Below are 6,015 nucleotides of genomic sequence, written 5' to 3'. Positions count from 1 at the left end.
GTATACTATGTATTGTAAAAAATTCCCAGTGAAAATAGATCCAGCAAATTTTGTTAGTTGTACGGATATGTAAAAACAGGGGTAAACAAGCTTTTAATTTGCATTTGTTATTAATTATATATATAAATTTTAAATATTTTTTTTTAATATTTATATTTGTGTTACTGTAATTTAAACAAAATGATGTGGTAATAATTTAGACTAAAATGTTCCCACCAGAGGTTACTACTTCTTAAATTCTTAAAGTTGCATTTTTAATAAATTAATTCAAAACATTTTAAGGCTCACAAAATAAAATCATATTTGCATAAAATTATTGATAAAGATTAATATCTTTCAGTTCACGATTTTCATAATATAATTTTTCACACCCATTAACTAATATTCTAAACCATAAACTATTTTTTTTTAAATGCGTAGGCTGTTTCTTAAAGAAATCTGATTGCAAATTTTGTAGTAAAATTGTGAAGTGATACTCGTGTGAACAAAGAAGATTAGAAATCCCCATAAAAATATTTATACTTAATTATAGAAATTTATATCAATACAGGGTATACAATATTTAAATAACACATAAAACAATAAGAAAACATATGAGAGTGGGGCTTACTTTCATTAATAGCCGAGATATAGAACATCAAAAAAAAAGTGAAGTCGAAGAAAACCTTCAACCAAGAAAAAATTAATGTCAAAACAGTTTTTAAATATCCTGTTACGAATTATTCTAACTTAATTAGTTTGGAAATTAAATTATAATAACTTAACTTTTTGTTTTCAAACATTCGGTAAGTGTTTCAGAAAACTTAATTTCTATTAAGATTTTTAAAAAATTCTTTAAACATAAATCAATATCTCAGATATATTTTTTATATCAGATGAAATCAAAATTATACCAAAATTAAAACATAAATTATCATAAATTGCCTCATCGATCTCTATTAGGTATAATGAGTGGAAAAAAGGATAAGTCTACAATTAAGAATTACTAAAGAAGCATTAGAACCATATAGCTAGAACGTTTTGCCATAGGGGAGCAGATAATAGTAGACGATTCCATACTTATTCCACCAAACAGACAGCAAAACCTTACTGGCCGTCAATGGCTTATCCACCGTTTCAGCCGGCTAACTGCTAACCGTTTTCGGTTACTTTTCATCACCCGTCACCAATCGCTTTAGAAATGGATCGATTTAGTTGCGATTCAGCAGCGATTCGCAAATAGAAATTTGCTCAATGAGGTTCTTGGCGGTTACTCGAACGGCAGCCATAGTTCGAACTTCTTTTTGTATCCAGTTTAATTCAAATGGTTCCAAAGCGTTTTGTGTGCAATTTTTAGCTCTTGGGCAATCGAAATAGTGCTTACATCACGATCGGCCTCGACTATTGCAATAATTTTATTGACATTTTCGACAATTGACCTTTGACTGTTGGTGAAAAGCTTCGTAAGCAAAAATTGCAATAGAAAGCAATAGACTTAAACCCATTAAAATTACTTTTTAGAAGTGGATATGTAAACACTGACAACCACAGTCATTTTTTACATATCCACAACCAAACACTGAATGGCAGAAAGGAGATCAACAGGAAGAGTCATCATGAAAGAGTCATGGGATTGAGGTTGACGTAAACTTATAAACTACTAGGAACTACAAATAAACTGAATGTTCGCGCTCAATTTAAAAGCAAGATCTGTGAACATCCTATTTCTCAAGCAGAGTAGTTGGAAGAGGTTAATTTGGGATGTGCGAAAAGGATCCCAATTCCTGGCGAAATATTTCCTAGCAAGTGAGTGTGGGTACTCAAATATTTAAGTAACTTTAGCACATATATTATATATTATCAGTTTTAAATGCTGTTTTTAAATGCATATTTAAATGTTATATATAATTGTATCTTTTGTTTTGTTTATGTTTATCTAATTTTTACTCTTTCGCACGCGTTATTCAAAAATATATATTTTTAATTTATATTCACATTAAATGTAAAGTACAATCTATGCAATTAATTCATTTAAATCATTTATTATTCAATATAAACACATTTATTTTTAATTAACTAGTTGGTGTGAATTACCCTTCATATGAATACATAATTTAAATCTATTATTGTAATTCATTTTAATTGTTAATACAATTCAATTTAAAATAAAACTAATTTGTTTAATTATATTAAACTGTTTTATTACCCATATTAAACTAACCCATTTAATTATTAAATATTTATGGTTACATCTCTTAACCTTCAATGTAATTATTTGTACTAAATAATTAATAATTACTTATTTGATCTTCACAACTTCTATTAATAATCAGTACAAATTAAATAATAAACAATAGCCAATGTCATCATTATAATCTCTAATGTACATTAAGTGTAGTTGTTAATATATAACTTAAATAAAGTAATCATGTCATTTAAATATAAACAATTCAATTAGTTTAATAAGCAAAATATTTTTTTAAATTAATTTAATCATTTTCTTTGTGTTTACTTAAATTACTTTGTTGTAATAATTTTTTTTTTACTAGAATTTTTACGGAGGTTTGAAATAGTAGTGAATTACAACAAAAATTTTTTTTTATTTCAAATCATTGAATTTTTGGCTAACCAAACAGCTGTGTCGAGTATTGCCATATACCTAGTATTTCTGGGTATTTAGTATTCTTGCAAATACCCTAGTATTCTTACTAAAACCTGACTACATTAGATATTAAATTATTAAGTTAAAGTTATATATATAAATTATGTACATATAAACATTCTTTTGTATTGATTAGAATTTCTGAAATTATCGAAAGATCTTATAATAATCTTTCATTACATATGTGGAATATGATATGCGGAACTTGGAAGGAGCTACTCTAACGACTGTTACTAAACTAACTCCACGTACGACGGTTTCGAAATTATTTAATAAATTTATTTAATTTATTGAAATTTGGCTGACCATACAACGCGGATATTGCCAAATACTTATCATCAGTGATATATTCGAATTTTTTATTTAATAAGTTTATAGTCCGTATATAATTTGTTTGGACTACAAGTGACAGTACTTCAATTATTAAGCCATATAATCTTCCAAATGAAGTTAATTATAACCTTTTGCTATCCTTACCACACCGAAAATACAGGATAAAATATCTATTTTAAAAACTTTTTCTTTAATAGAATTTTGATCTTCTATTCTTGTGATTTGATCATATGAACAATGGACTATTCTTTTAATGATGCTTAACTCTTTAAAGTAATGTAAAAAAGTAATGAAATACAAAATATTCAATATTTTTATTACTTTATTATATAAAATTTATGAATTAAAATAATATTATTCCAATAAAATCATTAACTTATTGCGATGTTATTTAAAGACCAATTAGGTGTAGAAATAATTTCATTATATATGGTATAATATACCTTAAGATTCAGCATTTCTTACTTACTTAACCTAATAGATTAATTTATTTGCTCTTTAACATAACTACTGTCACTACAACTTATCAAGTTAATAGAAAAAATAAAAAATATTTAAGTAATTTATATAAATATATAAATAAGACAATTTTTTTAATACCTTTGAGTGATTAATTTGTCAATCAAGTCGCAAGTCGAAATAAATCACTTGCACACGTTTTTCTTATCCAACCAAACCAAGATTTATGGCAATGATTAATTATAAAAGTGAAGCAATTGCTTTTTTATTGAAATAAAAATAAAAAGTTTTCTTAAAAGAACTCAAATGGATAATATATTAATTATGTACATACAATATATGAAATTTAATTATAAATCTTAATTATTAATAATTGCTGTTAATTAATATTACATTTCGAAAATTTAGAAATATTATCTGTTACTCAAAAAATTGCATTTATTTTGGGTTAAAATTGATGAGATATCGACTGAAGATATTAAAAATATGTCAATGGGTTAGTATCAAAATTGGGCTCCACTTCATGAATATTTTCGTTCCATGGACAAAGTGTAATAATTTCCTGCATATCTGTTATTCAAGGTTTAAAGACATACATACACGTACAAAGTGCTTGAACTTCATTCCAGCTACTGATTAAAGATATTTTAATGCTGTGAACAATACTTACTTAAATTTGTTAGAACTATAATAACATAGAAAAACACGTTCTAAATCAAACTAGTGAATGAACATTATTGTGATAATCTGGTAGTTAAAACACAAATGACGCATAAGGTGTAAGTACATGTGTACACATACTACCAATATTGCGTCTGTAACATACTTCCCGAACTACTATACATGAGTTCTTAAAAAAGGATTGATAAATTGATAGCATTACACGACCAAACCATTCAGGATATAATGCTATGTTTTACAATTACCATTACGTGTTAAATACACCATCATTCAAGTATTCTCAACAGAAAATTTGGTATAAATGATTTCTCAGGACACAGCTAACAGCAACTCTTCCATACCTAATCGGATGTACCTTCTGAAAGTGTAGCAAGATTGTCCACATAAACATATCTCATGAACTCACAAAATCACCTAAGGTCTACCAAAATTCCATGATCTTGGTAGCCGAATCCTATGACCTCCGAGAAACTTCTCATACAAGAAAACCGAATCAGTTCGCGTTCCAAAAATTTAAAATTCAAGTTTATTCTTGATAATTGATATTCTTGCCTTCAAAGTACTATCCATTAAGTAAAACAAATTTATGCGAGCACTTGATCCAATACTCAAAACATTTGATTTTTTATTATAACTTCTCGTCGACTAGACATATTCTCCAAAGTGGGTTTTTGTGTCCTACAATAGATAAGAAACTACAGTCAAAAACTCACGGCTAAAGAAAGCAAAGAAAGTGCATTATCGTGATGCAACATCTATTAATTGTTTACTCATAAATCCGGTCGTACAAACGTTATATAACGCCAAGTAATAATCTTTGTTGATTCGCTGATTTTCTCGGAAGAATTTATAATGCACGACACTGTTGTAGTCCTTGAAAGCCGTGAACATGACCGTTTTCTGAAAACGGCTACATATTTTTTGGTCTTACCACGTCTAGTGGTTGGATTATAAGTCACACATACAAACATAGGTACATATTTAGAGACTAGGCACATAATATATTTAAGGCTTATTTAAACAATTTAAAATTATTTTAAATTTTAGGTCAAATTAATATAATTTTAAGAATCAAATAGTTCAAAAACGACCACAACATAAAACGTCGTATATACATATATATCGAATTTATATTATATAATTTACAAATGCTTTCTAGTAATTGCGCAGACGACCATTGCTCTGAGCTCGCTAAAAGATTTACTTGGTTCGCCTGTGACAGTTCTGCGCCAAGTATTTTTCAGCTTGCGTCTTCCTCGCCGGTCGTATGGGTTCCACTGTAACACTGTGTGTGGTATTTCGTTTGAACTCTTCCTGAGCGTATGGCCAAACCATCCACATTTGCGTTTGTTGATTTCCTTTATGATGCTTCGCGGCCACCTGATTTTTAAAATATGTCTTAGACTTCTATTGATGAAGGACTGCAGCTTATGTATAATAGTGCATGAAGTGTGCCAGGTCTCACAAACGAATAGCAAGATTAATTTAATACACGCATTAAATATTTCTAGTTTTGTTTGCCGCGTAATGATTGTACACTTCCAGATCGATTTGAGTCTGCCGATGCGGAGCGCGCCTTTCGTATCCTATAGTCGACGTCTACCGATGTTCCGCCATCTTCAGAGATTTGACTGCCGAGGTATTCAAACCTGGCCACATCTGCAATATCGGTGCGTAGTACTGTGCTACTATTTGAATTTATTCTCACTGATGCGTCTTTTAACAGTTTATTACTAAGCTAACCTTCTTGGCCTCGTTTTCTAACAAAGTAAGTTTATGTCGCATATCGCTATGACGATTTGACAGTAAAACATCGTCCCAGATAATTATTTACCAAATTATTTAAAAATCTGCCTCGGATAAATCAATAAAAATATATTAAAGAAATAAAAAATAATAAT

This window comes from Teleopsis dalmanni, chromosome 1 (assembly GCF_002237135.1).
Source record: "Teleopsis dalmanni isolate 2A chromosome 1, ASM223713v2, whole genome shotgun sequence".
In the NCBI taxonomy this organism is placed as follows: Eukaryota; Metazoa; Arthropoda; class Insecta; order Diptera; family Diopsidae; genus Teleopsis; species Teleopsis dalmanni.
Note: the sequence above shows the minus strand (reverse complement) of the source record.